Source organism: Mirounga angustirostris, unplaced genomic scaffold (assembly GCF_029215605.1).
Source record: "Mirounga angustirostris isolate CCGP_5_RB_7025 unplaced genomic scaffold, mMirAng1.0.hap1 SCAF_5, whole genome shotgun sequence".
Classification (NCBI taxonomy): domain Eukaryota; kingdom Metazoa; phylum Chordata; class Mammalia; order Carnivora; family Phocidae; genus Mirounga; species Mirounga angustirostris.
The window spans coordinates 68,912,095-68,931,527 of record NW_026991713.1 but is presented as its reverse complement, the minus strand read 5'-3'; the positions used below and the strand labels follow the sequence as shown (position 1 = coordinate 68,931,527).

General features: G+C 37.2%; 1 long non-coding RNA gene across 1 annotated transcript; it reads right to left on the bottom strand.

The window, feature by feature from the left end:
- Positions 1 to 555: 555 nt before the first annotated feature.
- On the bottom strand, positions 556 to 16,585 carry LOC123843833 (uncharacterized). The gene is made up of 3 exons (XR_006790645.3): positions 15,680 to 16,585; positions 10,313 to 10,481; positions 556 to 1,033 (listed from the first exon to the last, which is right to left on the bottom strand). It is a non-coding gene; the product is annotated as an uncharacterized LOC123843833 (long non-coding RNA).
- Positions 16,586 to 19,433: the final 2,848 nt, after the last annotated feature.

Below are 19,433 nucleotides of genomic sequence, written 5' to 3'. Positions count from 1 at the left end.
ATCAGAAAATAATTGAATTGCCATTCATCTTTTGGTCTGGATTGTCTCCGGAATGAATCAAATTATTGTAAATAATTGTGCATTTTACAAAAGGAAAATCTTCTTTGATAAAAATATATTTTTGATTACTTCACCTAGATTGTCCTTCAACTGACTGGCAATTTAGAACTTGTTTATACATCATTGTCCAAGTTAGCCATCTGAGAACTGTTAGATACAAATACTAATAAGCCTAGTTCTTCCTAAACATAAAAACCCATTCTTTGCCATGGTTCTTTAATATCTGTTGGTACTTTTGAGGACTTAACACAAAAAAGTATAAGTCCAAAACAAACTTCTAAATATCTTCAATGATTTTTAAAAGATAAAGCTTCCCTGATTAGATCTATTTTCTCCCCTTTATTGATATTATCAGTGAAATCATTCCATGTGTTAAATTTGCCACTAAATTTTCTCACATTTACTGTGTTGAGGACCCATAAACCTGACAAATGGGAATTGATTTTAACTATACTATCCTTTATGGTGGTAAGAATTCCTTTTAGACCTGAGAGGTTGTCTAATTGACCAAAGTCACATAACTAGTAATTTCTGAAGCTAAGCATCATCCCAAGGCCATCTCAACCCAATGCTGCAGTACTAAGTACTCCACATGTGTCCAAATGTCCGACTATCCAAAAAGTGTTCCATGGGTAAGGAAAGGATCTAAAGACTGTCAGGCCTTAACAAACTAATAACCCAGAATTTTGGCACACATCAATTTTTGAAGCCAAAGTTCTTCAGGAGAGATGTAAACAATGCTCATTTCTTTAGGTCCAATTTTGAACTCTTGGGTGAAAAATAACAAATGAGAAATCAAGTACAACCTATTTTGAGCTTCAGACATGCTTTCAAGCGGAAAATTCAGAAGTCGTTTAGAAAGACAAACTACACACTGGTACGATCATGGGTTCTGGAGTCAGGCCATCCTAGGATAAGTCTTGCCTCTCTCTTTATTGAATCTCCTCTTAGGTCTCCTCATTTTTAAGGAATGCTGTAAAAATTAAAAAGAAGGAACACATGTAAAGTGCTGAATACAGTGCCTGGCCGAAAACTCTCCAACCCTCCCCCAGACCACCCATCTGCCAGCTATTTGAAGGTGGGCAATTCACATACTTCACATACTGCCTCAATTTCAATTCTTATGTAAAAATAGGAAATACAATACAAATTTTAAGGGTTTGTTTTAAGAGTTAGGAAACATACAAAATTTCTGACATTTAGGAGGGACTTAATAAATAGTAATTGTGATTAGTATTAAGCAAGTCTCAATTCTGCAACATATACCATGTATGTATATAGTGTATCATGTTTAAATTTTACTCTACAATTTTTAAAAGAGCTCTTGCAAAGCTAAAATGCAGCAGGGAAAGTGAACTTGTACCTCTGCAATGTTGATGTGTATTTGAATGAGGAAAATAGTTAAATAAATCCCGTTATTTTAGCTTAAATATTTTCAGAAGCAGTCAAAGTACAGTCCTAGAGGAGAAGCTGTTTTCAAAGGTCAGGCATCCAAATGATTTCTTTAAAGGTATCTTCAAAAGCTCCACATTATACAAAAGGCACAAACTCCTCCTTTTGGGTTCTGAATTAGTCAAGCAGAATACTTTATAATTTAAAAAGCAATTTTCGGGCGCCTGGGTGGCTCAGTTGGTTAAGCGACTGCCTTCGGCTCAGGTCATGATCCTGGAGTCCCGGGATCGAGTCCCGCATCGGGCTCCCTGCTCAGCAGGGAGTCTGCTTCTCCCTCTGACCCTCCCCCCTCTCATGCTCTCTCTATCTCATTCTCTCTCTCAAATAAATAAATAAAATCTTTTAAAAATAATAAAATAAATAAATAAATAAAAAGCAATTTTCATATCTCTGTGTTCTGGATGTTCCTTTTGATTCTTTTGAATTCCTCTTCTTGATTTTTGGCCCTTTGAACTATGGTCAGTGTTGAAATGATTCATGATTTTGTCCCAATAAGGGAGGACTTCTTGAAGTCTTTCTTGTCTTTTCTTGGTTTTACTTCTACTCAACACAATACTCTTTGGTGAGAAGCACCACCTGAGCATGAGAAACTATTTTTTTAAAGCTTGTTACTTTGTTGAACACTATAGAAAAATAATAAAAATTTGACTTATAAAAATAAAAGTACTAGCTATATTCTCCCCAAACTTAAGCAAACAAAACATGCAAATTACAAGCTAATGTGGTTTCATTGTCAGCCCTTATGAAGGCACAAGATGGCTACGGCATATCCAGATCCTTCATCTTCATCGCAGAAGAATGACACCAATGTACGAAGTCCCAGATCCATTTGGATTGGAGCTTCATGGATGGGTTTGAGTCACAAGCTCATCCCCAAATTTGTGCTAGAAGGATGGCCTTTGTTGATTGGCTTAGGCCTAGGTTACAATCCCTCCCTTAACTGGTCAGTGGGGTCCATCAAACCACCTAGTCAGAGAGGGGGAAAGAGTTGGATCCCTAAACGAAAATCAGGGGTGACTGCCATACAAGTCAACAATCAATGTCTATCATTAGACATACATACTATTTACAGAATCAGTTCAAGTTTCTCTCTCATGACGAGAAGGTTAGTTCCTGAGGGCAGGGTTACCATCCCAGCCCCTGACATGCAATAGGCATCAAAATAGTACATTTCTGCAAGCTTTCTTCCCTTTAGGTTTCTTCTCAGCACAGTAGGCAAAGTGATCTTGTAAGGGTACAAATTAGATCTTGTTGCTCCTAGTGTCTTTCCAGTTCACGCCAAGTAAAAGCCAAACTGACTGCAAATGACCCAAAGGGCACCACATCCCACCACTGCCCTCATCTCCTATTTCTTTATCTATGCTCTGCTCCAGCCAGTCTGGCCCCACCACTGCTCCTGTGTCCAGCTTCCAGTGTCCCTCTGCCTGGATGGCTCTTCCTTCAGATAGGAAGGAGGCTCACGCCTTCTCCTCAAATTCCCTTCAGTTAACCCCTTCCCAGCCAGCCTAGCTCTGTTCTATCTACTCCATAAACTCCCATTCCTTCTTCCCTGCTGCCTTTATCACCACTGAAAACACCTATGTTATTTATTATGTTTGTTGTTGTTCCCATCACTAGAATGTAAGTGCCGTGAGGTCAACGGCTTCAGACGTTGTACTTCATGACTCTATCCATTGAGTAAATATCCACTGAATGACTGGACAATGTTCATTCATTCCCTCAGGCCTTAGTGTGGGAAATGTCCCTGGCACTCCATGTCCTGGGAAAAGTGAGGAACTCCTATCCTGTACTTCAATAGCACTTTCTCCATCACTCTTGTCTCCACAACATGGATGCTTTTACCCTCACTCACTTGTGTTTCCCTAATGCCTAGCACAGTGGACATGCTCAGTAGATATGTAAATAAAGTTGCGTGAATAACGGATGTTTTGAGTGTAGCATTAACGGTGAATACTCAGAGAGATTTCAGGAAATCTTATATTGTACTGAATTGTCAGTTATCCCAGAGAGAATAGTAAATTCACATGAAAGCAAATTTTGTCATGTGACTATTTGGGCTATTATATCATCCCACTCACAAGAAGTTAGGTATAGGCCCTGATGAGCTTACTCTAAATCAAACCAAAGACTCAAACTTTTTCTAGCCACTTCTGTTGCCTATTTTTCCTTCAATGCCCTTCCCCAACATACACACGCACACACACACACACACACACACAACCTGAGAGTTAATCATCTAATACAGCATATTGCAGCAATACATTCATTAACATGAGTATAGTGACAGGAACTATAAAAACTGCTAAGTCTCTGTTGCTTTCACAAAGTATTCTGAATAGTGGAATAAGAGGTAGAAGTCTGATCTAACATGAGAGAGGGTGGGAGGGAGGAGGGAAAGGCCCAGAGGGGATGCAGCTACGTAGACTCCCACTTTGGTCCAGTAAACCAGGCTGGCCTCCAGCATGACTCAATTTGAACCCCCCTCAGAAGACTTGGCTGACATTACTTCCTGCCCCAGTCAGAGTTGGCTCAAGAACTGGAACAGGCCAAAACCTGCTAAAGAGCCCATTAGTAGATCCAACAGGAACTGGGGGCAGGGAAAGAGGAATAAGGCAAGAACTGAAACTTTCTGTTAAAACAATATTAATTTCCCATAAATGTCATCTTTTATCAACAGAGCTCACATTGAAGACTTGTGAAAGGTCTGAAGTTCTAAAAAGGATATTTTGTGCTGGACACTCTTCCATACCTAATATATCCAATATAAGACCCAGGATAATGTTAAATTTCTAACAATTATAAACTTGAAAGTTTTAGAACATCAAAAGTTCCCCAAAACACAGGGTCCACAATAATCTGACCCAGTTATTCTAGTCCACCAAGACTATATATGAGTAGTTTAAAGATATCTTGTTTAGACATTTGACTACATCTTTAGAGAAACAAATACATCTATAAATGTCCAGTGAATTGGGACAGAAGCCAGTTACATATGCAATTGCACTGAGAAACAAATGTAGGTCACTCAGAACATCAGCTTCCAATACTGCTTTTAAGACCTTCTAGGTAAACACTGAATTTTTAAAAATTGCAGTGCTATCTACCTAGAGTATTGGGAAACTTCTTGATTTTCTTGGATGATAATACTATTACAATATGTCAGAAAAGACATCCTGAGAGAGTGGAGATAATTCATTTAATCCTCGTGACAGCTCTATAATGGAGGCATGTTAACGTTATCCCCCCATGTATAGAACTGAACAAACAGAGGCACAGGGAAAGTAAGTAGCTGTCCTCACACAGCGAGCCCCCTGCAGAGCCAGGACTTAAACCCACACTGCTGGCTCCTAAGATAATGATGTCAACCATCTCACTGTCCATCTTCTCAGTGAGTAATAGCCATTTTTAGTCATCACTGAATCCTTCCAGCATGGAGATTAAGAGATTCTTAAATTGAAAAGCCAAAGATGCTGCTTAGGCATTCAAGGCTATCCTCCACCCTTTGAAAAGAGCTAAATCTCAGTAAATTACTGCCTTGCTGGAAGCATGTTGGGCCATCTGTATGTCCTTCCCAAATTCCCATTCTGTGATGATGTGCTACTTTTTGGTTGTTCTTGGCCTTGGCTCTTATTCATATGTCACACTATTATATTTGTTCTATTTGGCTCTTGGATCTTCCTCTCGTATCAGAAAAATGACTTTGCTTCACATGTCTAATGTGACTTATCTCTCAGAACACACTTAGGATCTGCTTCTCTCTGTTCTGCAGCTGAGATAAAACAATCTGGAGACCTAGAATCAATTTGAATATTGACAGTTCCATAAACCAATATACAATATGCTGGAGTGTCTTACAGACACATTTTTCCCCATGGGCCATGAGTATTTATGTTTAGGAACATTCTAAATGATTTTATAACAATTTCTCAAAATGACTGAGCTCATCCTTAGGCTCTTCTCAAATCTTCTGAAAAGTGACAATTCTGTGCCAGGCATTTGCAACTTACAAATTAGCTCTCCTTTGGCTATTTAAGCTTCGTTGAATTGTAGAATGGAGATTTATGCAGATGTCACTGTCCTATATCATTCTAAACCAGTCAGTGGCTTACTGGGAGAGGTTAAATAGCCACCATTGTCAGCTTTCTTTATGTCCCAGCTATGATTTTTATGAGCAACGGCGCCAAGAGTTACAAAAAGGGAGCCTGGACATCTCACTCACTGGTCTCTAACCAGATTTAGCTAAAACTTAACAGACAATTATTATTTTGACTTTGGAATTAATTCAACAAATATCTGTTAAATATAAATTATACACAAAGTGAGGTGGTAGGGTGTGGAGATACAAGAACAAACCATAATAGTAATAGTAATGGTAATAGTTACTATTTTTACATCTTTCTATGCTGAGCACTAAAAATTTATTTATTGCCTTTGATCCTCATAACATTATAATTATATTATGATGATCCTATTACCTCATTCTATAATGAGGAAACTGAGGCACAGTGAAATAAGTTATCCAAAATCACACAGCTAATATGTGAAGGAGCTAGATTCTAATTCTGACTTCAGTCTGAATCCAGGGTCCTCACTTTGACCACTCCATGTACACACTTATTTATAGACTAGAGATGAAATAGATGTGCATTTAAATAATTTTATTTATTTAGGACTGTTTCTGCTTGTTCTTGGCTCACGAATTTAAAAATCCCTCTCTGGGGGCGCTTAGGTGGCTCAGTCCGTTCAGCAGTCTACACTGAGAAGTATGGGAGCCATTACTCTCCAGTTATTTTAAGGCAGCAGAACAGATAGAAGCATCTTATCCATGACTATGTGACCTTGGGTCTTGTATTATAAGTTGTGTTGACTAAGGCCTCAGAGTGAAGGAAACAACGGCTGTTGTTTGTTGTTCGTTTACCACTGTAGATCCTGCCGTGTAGGGTCACATACTACTTCCCCTCCCACCAATGTGTTACCATTGGAGCTTCTCACTGGACTGTCATCAACCCGACTGAAAAAGGTTTCCCTGAGATACAGGTGGCTATGGACTACTGGGCAATTCTGTCCATGATTGGTAATGTTTTTATTTCTTTTCGGTTATTAGAGCTGTTGACTAGAGAGTTAAAGCCTAGAATCATGGCCAGATACCAAAGAGCTTTGCAGGCCATGCTGAAGAGTTTAGGATTTATATCTTATATCATTTTATTCCAAATGCTTGACACTCTAACATGGTTTCTTCCCAAGGGCTAGCCACATATTTATACTAACATTTGATAAAGTCTCTCTCTCCTTGGCCAAACCTGAGTCAGATTCCTCAGAGACCCTTTTTGATTAGGTCCCAACCTTAGGCTCTGTCCTTGGCGGACTTAGGCCGGTCTTAGCAAGAATCCTACTGGGTCAGTTTAATGATATCTAATCACTCTGGCTTACCTTCCGCAAGAATCCTGTCCTGACAAACCCCCTTAGCTTTGGTATTCCCTCTTAGTAATTTTCCATCCACTGTCCCCCATCCTGTACTTTGGTTATAAATCTCTACTTATCCTTGTCCTATTTAGAGATAAACCCAATCTCTCTTCCTAATGCAAAACTCCCTTGACAAAAATATTTCCTACCATCTTTAGCAAGTATCCTGAAAAATTTTTCGTTAACACTTTTTAATGCTTTTCTTCTGTTTCATTAAAAATATCTTTTGGAATCAACCACTTTTTGTGAATTTTTGATTCATTGTGACAGCTGTGCCATGTGTTCCTGCAGAATTTTAAACTTCATACCATTACCTTTCCAAATGTTCACAGAACCAAAAGAAATTGATTTTTAAAAATACAGACTCAGTAGAATTTTATCTAGTAAAGCTGCTTGGAATATTTTATAAATAATGGTCTGAAATCTGTCAAGTCCCATAATTAAGCTTGCAAATAAACTCATAATGATTGTCAGTTTTCTTTGATAAAGAAGTAATACTCAACAGTGTAAAAAAAAATTTGGTCTGTAAGTAAACTCAAAGTCAAGTAAAAGAGCTGAGCATCTTTAATTTGGAAAAGAAACATTAGGGCTCCAATCAACTTGTAAACTTATGCCGTTTTTCCTCAACATGATATTGTAGTTAAAGTAGTTTTAAAATCTTTTTAATTTAAGAAATTTTCACATAATAAAGATGTTGTTTTGAAAACTGTATTTCAATCCAGAAAGTGAGACTTATTATAATCATACCAAAAAATAATATTTCCTTTCACTAGAATAGATTTTCATGTTTTCTTCTTACTTTCTGAAAATACGCGTTGGTAGGTTATAACCGATGGACCAAACCCAGAGAATGGAGAAGACCAGTGGAATAGTTAACATTCCACTTTCCTGCCTTAATCTCCTTAATCTGATTGTTCAGATCACTCATACAAGGGTCCTAAACCACATTTAAATTACTACCCGGGGGGCATTTCTAACTACTAATGAGATAAACAGGATGTGTTGGTTGTAATTCTAAGAGGCTTGCATAACTCAGCTAGGGCCTCTGGCAGTTAGCTTACCAAGCTGTTTTTAGACTTCAGGATCTTCTCTTCTTTTTCTTCAAGAACTTCAAGCATAGGAGCAGACTCATTCCATATAAACTCTACCTAAAGTCTACTTTTAAAGCTGGCATGAGGTTGACAGACCCCTCTTGCAAGGATATTATTTTATGGGTGATTCCAACTTTTACTACAGGGAGCTGTGAGTAGACTTTCTCCAGAGGATGAAGAAGGATTCCAAAAGATTTTGTTGTGTAAGTTCCTGAAACTATGATTTGATTTTCTAGAATTATGAAAAAAATCAAGCATCAAATATAAATAATAAATAACCACTCATGCACCCACAACTGAAATTTATCAAATGTTGGCATTTTTGCCTTAATTTTTTTAAAATCTTTTTTTAAATAAAGTATTTCAGATTGTTGAAGCTTACAGTGTACCCTTTCCCCAGTTTACTTTCTTTCCTTCCCAGATGTAACCACTATCTTAAATTTGTAGCCAATTATGCCCATAAATATTTTATAATTTCATCACAAATATATATATTCATTAACAATATGTTGTATCTTTTGTATGTTTTAAAGAATTCTATTCTACATATATAATCTTTGTATACTTAAAATTATATGCCATATATATAATTTCGGTTGGTATGTTTTTAATGTTCCATATTGTTTTATACCCATTTTCCCCTGCTGATGGACATTTAGGTAGTTTCCAACTTTTTCCCATTATAATAATTCGATTTAGGTAGTTTCCAACTTTTTCCTATTATAATAATTTGACTTTGATGCTTTCAAGTTGAATGCAAACAATTTCGCAGAATGTCAACATCAAACATGGCCATTCCATGGTGGTGATGGATCAGACCACAATTAGCAGTGCTTACTACACAGTTAAGTAACTCATGCCTGAATATAGACAAAAACATGAACACTGGTCAACAAAAATGACCAAACATCCCTCTCCAGCTAATATGACTGACAGCTTCTTCTGTATCAATTACATCTTTAGACTCATTCTAGACTTCTCTCCTTCTAAATAAGACTTAATAAAATACATGATCATTCATTTGTCCCACTCCTATACAACTCAGAGTGAAGCCACCCTTCTTAAGCCCTCTCCCAAACCACCTAACACAAGGCTAAATCCACAAGGTCTTTCTAGCCCCTCTTACTTGAGTACCTCCCGGTTCTCCAAAGTGAGCATCGTCCTTCGTGCAACAAGTAAGAAACCCAAATTGTTCAACCCTGGGTATGTTCCTGGTGGACTGTGACTGGAGAGCATGGACACTAATGAGGCTGAACATCTTTTCACACTTACACTGGTCAGAATAACCATCAGAGGTGCAAGTTGATTTTGTCTCCAAGATAATCAGAGAGGCCAAAGCTCTCTAGGGTCTACTTTTGTTTTGTTTTGATTTTTTCTGAATTGTCTGTTTAGCCCTTTGACCATTTTTCCATTGCCTTATTTTTTCATTTTGTTATATATTTATAGTTCTTCATATTTTCTAGAGATAAAAACCTTCATCGATTATACTGAAAATGTATATTTTTATTTAGTCATCCTTATAGATATTTTAATGGTATACGATCCTTGTGACCCAAGAAATTCTTCCCTATATAAAGGTCAGGAATATATTCTATTTTTCTTCTATTTCTAATACTGAAGTTTTTCTTTTTTTACAGTTTCACTACTAATCTCCTGCAATTTATATTTGTGTATGGTGAAAGGTAATAATATGATTTCATTTTTTCCCAATCTGAGTAACAAACTATTCTTTTCTTTTTTTAAGTAGGCTCCACACCCAGTGTGGAGCTCAATGCATGGCCCGAACTCACGACCCTGAGATCAAGAGCTGAGCTGATATCAAGAGTCAGATGAGTAACCAACTGAGCCATCTAGGTGCCCTGAATGACAAACTATTCTGATAAAATATATTGGATAGTCTTTCCTTTCTCCATCCCTTTACCTGACATTTATCAAGTTTCTAAAGTTGTGTGAATCTGGTTCTTGATTCTATCCTGTCTTATCCTAATATACATTAATTTACACTGTTTTCATCATCATTGTGCCCTATTCCTTTCCTTCAAAACACCTATAATTTGTAGTTAAATGTTTATGTGTAACATCTAACTTCCTCATTAGACATTAAGTTCTACATGGTAGACTCTGTTTTGCACAGTGCCCCACACACAGTAGAGACTCAGTGTATATTTATTGAATAAATGGATAAATTAGTGGAAGAATAAATTAATATTAGAATAGAGCCAAAATATGAAGTCAAATGATCTGACCTTTATTTGCCTGTGGCCCCCTGCATGTCCAGTTCTCAACTCTTCTGATTTGGGCAGATTATTGGGGTTCTACAGATGCCTTCTCAATTTACTTCTTTTTGTTTTTGCTGTTCCTCAGAAAGAAGAGTTCCAAGTTTGGTCTTATTGCTTCATTTTTATTGCATCCCACCTATATTTTATCAAAACAGAGATACTTAAATTTTCATGCAGGTGAAGATTTTCTTATTTTTTCTTTCATGCTCTTCAAAGTTTTCCCTGGTATTTGCAACAACTCCTTCCTTTATATAATAATTCCTTCATAATAACAACCCTAATACTAATATAGTGAGTACTATGGGCCAGCGTCTGCTCTATATACACTGTAAGTATATTAGCTCATCTAATCTTCACAAATATACCATGGGGTATGTGCTCTTTTTATAGAGGAGGGAACTAAGGCACAGAGAATTGAAGCAGCTTGCCTAAGGTAACCCAGCCACTGCATGGTTAGAACAGGATGTGAACCCAGGCAGTTTGGATTGGGGAAAGGAGAGAATTTAAAGTCTGTGTTTGTAACTTATTTTATATAGACATTGCTGATTCTATACTTTAAAATGTATTTCTAATCATATTACTTTTATAAAGGTAATTTGTTAATTACATAAGGGGGGTATCCAGGGGATGGATCTTGCTTCATTCCTGGAAACTGGAGCTGGCCTCTCCAAGCCTGCACAGTTATGGCTTAAAATCCTAAAGGAAGAAGGATCCTCCCTCTTTCAGAATCTCTATATTAAATAGTATCACACATACACATGCACAGATATACATTAGCTTTTATTCTCTTCTCTGAATTACCTGTTTCCTCTCGAGCAGATGTTCTCGAGTGTTCAACTGATAAGCTTCCTTTTGCATTGCATGGGCTGGGAGCTGGCAGGTGAAATCAGGACTAACCACCACTAACCCCCCTAACTTGCCCTCCTCTGCATAGTTTTTCATCTCTTTTAGAGGATATTTGTTTAGCCTGCTCTTAAGGTCTTTGTATGCATTAGAGTTGGGGTTGGAGTTTGTAGATTTAGTTTGTATTTAATAATATCTTGTTTTCCAACAAATGTTAGCAAGGATGTGGAGAAAGGGGAAACCTCTTACACTGTTGGTGGGAATGCAAGCTGGTGCAGCCACTCTGGAAAACGGTATCTTGAGGTTCCTCAAGAAGTTAAAAATAAAGCTACCCTATGATGCAGCAATTGCACTACTAGGCATTTATCCCAACGATAGAAATGTAGTGATCTGAAGGGGCACCTGCACCCCAATGTTCATAACAGCAATGTCCACAATAGCCAAACTGTGGAAAGAGCCGAGATGTCCATCGACAGATGAATAGGTATATATATATACACACACACACTATACACACACACACACAATGGAATATTACTCAGCCATCAGAAAGGATGAATACTTACCATTTACATTGACGTGGATGGAACTGTAGGGTATTATGCTGAGTGAAATAAGTCAATCAGAGAAAGACAATTATCATATGGTTTCACTCATATGTGGAATATAAAAAAAGGGCAGAGGATCATAGGGGAAGGGAGGGAAAACAGAATGGGAAGTCATCAGAGAGGGAGAAAATCCATGAGAGACTCTTAACTATAGGAAACAAACTGAGGGTTGCTGGAGGGGAGGTGGGTGGGGGTATGGGATAACTGGGTGATAGGTGTTAAGGAGGGCACGTGATGTGATGAGCACCTGGTGTTATACGCAACTGATAATTTATTGAACACTACACCTGAAACTAATGATGTACTGTAAGTTGGCTAATTCAATTTAAATTAAAAAAAGGAAAATAAATAATACCTTGTTTTCAAGCATACAGTCCCTTAATCAATTTATAGCCTTTTTTTCCCCCTCCCATCACTGTCCCAAACAGAAATAGTGGAGGTTCTATCAGGAAGAATGAATTCCCACTGGTTTGTGCTTCAGAAAGTTTTAAATCTCACACCTATCTTTCAGTTGGGATTCCTCATCATCTCTGGGCCACTGATATCCCTGTGCTGTTATAGACTTATTTTCTTTAGTGCATCTTTACTGTACTTTAATGAGGTTGAGGGGCATGGTAAATTAAACACATATGCTCTATCTGCCATCTTGAACTGGTGATCAGAATAGAAATAATTTACAAATCCTTGAGAGAGATTTCAAATTTCCTTAGATGAGTCATTTGACTTTTACAAGTATAGAAAAATTAATTTATAAATGAATACCCTAAACAAAATAGAGCCATCTACTATAACATAACTAGAAGTATGCCAAAGTTCACAAACTAGGTAATATTTTGCAGGAGATTTTTGTGATTTCCCACTTGCTTCTAATACGTTCTGCCCCTTGATTTCATTTGCTCATTTTATTTTGGAATTAATTCTAAAGGGTGGTGTGAGCTCCTTTTTTCCAGAAAAGGTGAAACAAAGAATAAAACATTTTTCTAAAAATGTACTAAGGTAGCAATGTATATATATATTTTTAAAGATTTTATTTATTTATTTATTTGAGAGAGAGAGAAACAGCATGAGAGGGGAGAGGGTCAGAGGGAGAAGCAGGCTCCCCACTGAGCCGGGAGCCCGATGTGGGACTCGATCCCAGGACTCCGGGATCATGACCCGAGCCGAAGGCAGTCGCCCAACCAACTGAGCTACCCAGGTGCCCCAGCAATGTATATTTTTAAAAATCTGTCCACAGCCTTTAACATAGCTAGTTCGATCTATCAACCTCAAGGCAAAGTATAGGAAATTATTTTTAGTAACTTTTTTTACTGATTATAAAAGTAGTTCATGTTCATTAGAGAAAATTGGGGAACACATACAAGCCTAATGAATGAAATAAAAACAAAAATATCTCCTAATTCTATCATTAGAATGAAGAATTTCTTGAATCTCTGCTTGACCTGTGACTTCTCAACGTGTTTAATAATGATGCCAAGGAATGGTTCAGACATTTTGCTCATCTGGTCTTACTAATGATCAGTCAGTAAGTTGCTTTCTCATAATCATACAGAAAGCTGCCCTAATGAAGACTGTAGAATCACTTTTCTTTTTCAAAGGCATAAGTTAGGCTCTAAAAGATTTGACAAATTATAATTCTTTTAAACATTCTCTCTTTCTCTCTCTCTCTCGATCAAAATAGGGATTCTTCAGCCATTTGGTACTGACTCTAAACGTCAGCAATTCCAAACCTGGTTTGTCTGTATTTTTCCTCTTTTTGTTTGTGCAAGTAAGATTTGAAAAATGCATGTGGGTTTTGAAACTCCTGCTGCGCCAGCCACGATTTCCCATAAAAGGGGGAACATTTATTTGTGTATATGAAGTCCTGGACAGCAGTACTTGGTCAGACGTGAGACAGATGTATGTGTGCACAGCTGTTTGTGTTTAAGGACAGAATACAGACATAAATAAGGTTAGATATCCTTGGTTTGATGCTAGAATATTTTCATACACCATATTCAAAGGAATATCTGTCATAACTGAAAACAAGGGGAAATTTATCAGAAACAGAGCACAGACCCTTTCCCCAGAGCCAGGATAAACAAAACCAATATGGGTCTATCAAGCTATGGTCTTGTAAAATAAACTTCATTGTACAAAAGAAAACCACCTTATTTATTCATAAAAATATTGTCAGATATTAAAGTCAGATAGGACTGTCTTCTATGAAATTAAAGAGTAGAGCTAGAGTTTTCTGGCTTGTCTGTCGGTATCAGCATTACCATTATGTTTGAAGCTAATAACTCTAGAAAAGAATGCTTCATGAAAGAGGACCATGGCTGTTTTTGCCAGTAAGCTTCCTTTCCTAAGATAGACTAGCAACCTTTTTCTTTTCTATTAGAAAAAAAGTTTATTTTGAAACAAAACTGCTGCTTCTATGGTATATTCCAATGCAAAATAATTCCCAGAAAGATGTTTTTCTCTGCATGACACAAAAAGCACAGAATAAAAATGACAAATCTGAGACCTAAGGTCACAGAGATTTTTAGTCTTAGAATTTATTTTACAGCTATGATGACCCAGAAATTTGAGGAGTGCCTCAGAAAAAAAAAAAAAAGGCCAACAGGGAATTTTGCTAATTGCTTTATTTATTTAAATTCTAACTCCTTGGCCTAATCTAATTAAGAACAATCATTCACATTACACGCTAGCTGGGTAAAATAATTTATTTGTAAAGCAAAATTCATTCAAATGAATTTTTCTAATGGATGGTCTAAATAATACTCATTTTCACACTATATCAGCCAAGATTTTCACATCTCAAACTCTCCTTTCCCTCTCCCCAGGTTTTCCCTCCAGGAAAATCCCATTAAAACTTCAGAGCAGGCCTTCAAAGTAACTGCACACTTTGTTTAGAAGGTACTCTTATTTTGATGAAAATCCTAAAACAATTCCTTTAAAGGGTTTGTTTAAAAGAATCCAAGACACAGAGATATCCATAAGACTGAAATGCTACACTTTATTTACATAAGTTTGGACTTTGAAGAAGTGTTTTGTTTTGTTTTCTTGTCAACCCAATAAATCATATTGAGAATCATGGGTGACTTACAATGTTCAAGACCCAAAGAAGACAACTTAGTCTGTCCTTTTAACCTCACTCTGGTAACTTGGCCATTATTAGTTTAAGTCATATGATGAAAACAGAGGACTAAAAAATAGAATTTGCTGTTGCAATCTTTGCCTGGATAATTAAGGTATTCCACACTGTGTCTAAAAGTGGATACTTGCTAAACTTTTATAGGCCTTCAAAAATTATAAAATCTCTTTGATACATATCTATATCACTTGTGTAACATAATTTTTAGAAGTACATATTTTGTGTCATTATATATACAGAAAAATATAACAGGAAAACAACTTGAAAAGGGAACAAAATTATGGAGCAATGAAAAGTCCTTTTTCCCCCCCATAAACTTGAAATTAATACATGAAGTAATGTTAGAAAGAATTTTATACTATAAAATAAGATGTGCTTTTTATTGCCATAGATAAACGGTAGCATCATAATTTGGAGGGGGGACGATTACCCTAAAGACTTAAATATTTTCAAGAGGAAGCTTTTAAGTTATATTTTGTATAATTTGTGTATGTTCATTTTCTGATTTGATTATTTTATTCTCAATCTATTGTCACTCAGAGTATTGTGTCAACAATAAAGACTGAAAGCTGCTAGCAGAGAAAGAAAATTTGCAAATTTACAAGGTAAAACACTCTTTCAAGTCAAAGGAAAAACCATGCAATCTATGGTGATGCAAAGGATTTTTCTGACACCTGCTTAGTGCCACGCCCACCAGCATAACACTGACAACACCTCATAACAATGGCTTATTTGCTTGTCTGTCCTTACCCCGCTTCCTATGTACTGTGAGCTCCACGAAGGAAGACAAGACCATATCTTAAGTCATTCTTTTCTTCCACACACTTGGACAATGTTAGTTTTCAGATAAAAGAGCCAGTTCTCCCAACATGGAAAATAAGAAAAATGTGTCACATTCCATCTGCTGGTGTCCCCACTCCCGAGAGTTCTGTGTGGAGCCTCCTTCATATCACTGGAGCATCATCACTCCATCCTGCTTCCACAGACATGTGTCATAAATAGACCCTCTTCTTTGGTCCCTCTCCCTATGACCCCATGCCGACACAGACACACACACACACAGACACACTCACACACATACACATACCATTTACTCTAAGATCCCTGAGTCACCAGGAGAATAACTGGATTGGGCTCTGATTTCTCCTCACTGGGCCTGAGCAGTCTCTCTGAAGCCCACCCTTTGGTGCATTTGACTCTAGAGTTTTGTCCAGTGGCTACTTCCCTGCCATGACCCATCAGTGGCTTGCCTACCCAGCTCCTGGCCAATGAGATGTGAGTGTGGTAGAAAAGAGTGACTGAGAGCTGTGTCCACCTCATTTTAAAAGAACTATCCCAAACATACAGTAAATTATGATATAATGAATATCTGTGTGTAATCACCACCAGTCCTATTAAATCTCAATATTTTGCCATATTTTCCTCAGATCTCTTTCCTTTTTTTATTTTTTAAAAAGATTTTATTTATTTATTTGACAGAGAGAGAGAGAGAGACAGTGAGAGAGGGAACACAAGCAGGGGGAGAGGGAGAGGGAGAAGCAGGCTTCCCACTGAACAGAGAGCCCAGTGTGGGACTCAATCCCAGGGTCCTGGGATCATGACCTGAGCTGAAGGCAAACACTTAACAACTGACCCATCCAGGCACCCCTTCTTTCCTTTTTATTTTTTTTTTTTTTTTTTTTTTTTTTTTTTTTTTTTTTTTAAAGATTTTATTCATTTATTTGAGAGAGAATGAGATAGAGCATGAGAGGGGGGAGGGTCAGAGGGAGAAGCAGACTCCCCGCCGAGCAGGGAGCCCGATGCGGGACTCGATCCCGGGACTCCAGGATCATGACCTGAGCCGAAGGCAGTCGCCTAACCAACTGAGCCACCCAGGCGCCCCCTTCTTTCCTTTTTAAAGCATAGAATAGATATGGTTAAGCTCATCATGCCACCCACCCAGAACCCATCTCAAACCTCCACCCATGACATATATGAAGGTCAACACTAATCCAAATTTGGTGTGTATTATTCCCTTGCATGACTTTGTACATTTACTAGAACTGAATACATCTATAAACATTATATAGTACTGACTTGCTTGTTTTATACAAATATATAGGTTTCATATTTTACATTGAATTCTACAACTTTTCTTTCAACATGATATGTTTGTGATTTATAGATGTTGATTTTGAGTTATCTCTATGTTTGTACTCAGAAGTATATAAATAATTTAGAACCTAAAATGTGCTCTTTTTAATGTTTATGCATTCTGGAAGGAATACATTCATTGTAAATAACTAAAATCTTTTTCCAAAATATTGCATGTAACTTCAAAAGTATGTCTTGTTGCAAAACTGCCAAATTAAACTTCATGTTTGTCCATTTTGCTAGTAGACAAGAGATTATTTTGTAGGAAATTTCCCCAAGAATGAACAAGCAAGTTGACATATGACACTAAATGGCATATTCATTCCTTACTTAGTGTTTTTGTTTTCTTTTGAGAGAGAGAGAGAGTACGAGCTGGGGGAGGAACAGAAGGAAAGGGTGAAGCAGACTCCCCACTGAGCAGGGAGCCCCATGGGGAGCTCAATCCCATGACCCTGAGATCCCATGACCTGAGCTGAAGGCAGACTGAGCCATGCAGGTGCCCCTCATTCCTTACTTGTAAGATACCAAGAGTCTGGATAACTGCCAATATTCATCAGAATAATTTAGCAAAAAGGGTTTTCTTCAACAAAAATATTTTTTAAGCAAACAGAAATAAGAGAAACTAAATATATGCACGTATATCTATACTATTTGGAGTGAAATACATTGACAATATTAATTTTAATTATTGAAATGTTATTTGGTACCCAAAAAATATAATTATCTTTCCTCAATTTATGTGAAAGAGTACATCTAGTATTATTATTGGTTTTTACAAATAAAGAGTACACTGCTTATATTTCTTAAATCAGTTGTAAAACTTATAACCACAGGAGAGAGCCTTGAATGAAAAATCCATGGATTCACATTTTTGTTCTTAAATTAGTGATGCAATGATAGTAAAGAACCAAACATAAGAAGGAAGTGGTGGACAAAAGATAGAATATTGAATCAGCTGTTTTATATGTTCCATTAACACATTGTCTGAAAGCTTATATGTTGTCAATTTTTTTTTAAGATTTTATTTATTTATTTGACAGAGAGAGACACACAGAGAGAGGGAACACAAGCAGGGGGAGTGGGAGAGGGAGAAGCAGGCTTCCCGCGGAGCAGGAAGCCCGATGCGGGGCTCGATCCCAGGACCCTGGGACCATGACCTGAGCCGAAGGCAGACGCTTAATGACTGAGCCACCCAGGCGCCCCTATGTTGTCAATTTTCAACCAACGGTTTTTGTTAACTAGGCTTAGAAGTTCCCTTTGACTTGTAATATATTATTAGCACTGGCAATAACAATAAAATTCCTCTTGTTGAGCTTTTAATATATTCCAAACACTATGTATAGTGTACATAGTATACACATAGTGTCTTATATGCAGAAAGATAACATTTTATAATAAATATCGCATAATTTTCTCAATAATTCAGTAAGAAAGGTTTTTGTGGGATTTTTTGGTTTGGTTTTTCATTTTGTTTGTTTTTTGTTGTTGTTGTAGTTGCTGCTTCATTTTATGGTTTGGGAAGTTGAAGTTTAGAAAGGTGAGGAAAGGGGAGCCTGGGTGGCTCAGTCGGTTGGGCATCTGCCTTCAGCTCAGATCATGATCTCAGGGCCCTGGGATCGAGCCCCACGGCAGGCTCCCTGCTTTGCGGGGAGCCTGCTTCTCCTTCTCCCCCTGCTCATGCTTTCTCTCTCTCTTGCTCTCTCTCTTTCTCTCTCTCAAATAAATAAAATCTTAAAAAAAAAAGGTGATGAAAATAGTAGAGAGCATGTGTAATCCCACCTACCTGGTGAATTCTGGATCCTTTTCCTTTCCACCTGAGTTTTTTGTAATAGGTTTATCAATTTCTTCAAAAATGCCTGTTAGGACTTTAAATAGGATTGCACTGAATCTACAGATTACTTTAAGGAAGATTGCCAAGTTAACAAAATTGAATCTTTATTTCATAAAAATGGCCTTGCAATTCATGAAACAATCCCTCCATTTATTTAGGTCATCTTTATTTTATAAAGTTTATTTTTCAGTCTCTCATTTCCATTTGGTTCTTTTTATGGTTTCCTTTTTTTTAAAGTTTTTTAAAAATTTATTTATTTGACAGACAGAGAGAGAGATCACAAGTAGGCAGACAGGTAGGCAGAGGGAGAGGGAGAAGCAGGAGAATTCTTTATGTTTCCATTACACCATAGTCTTTCCTTTTTACTATGGCCGTTGACCTACAACATCAAATAATAAAGTTGGAAGTAATAAACTCCTGGTCATTACTTTCAATAAAAACAAATAGGAGAGAAATTGGCCAGTTTTGACTATAGTGAGATTTAAGAAATTCCACAGGACCTGTTTTCCCACATTAGCCTTCATCCTTGTCCCTGTTTTA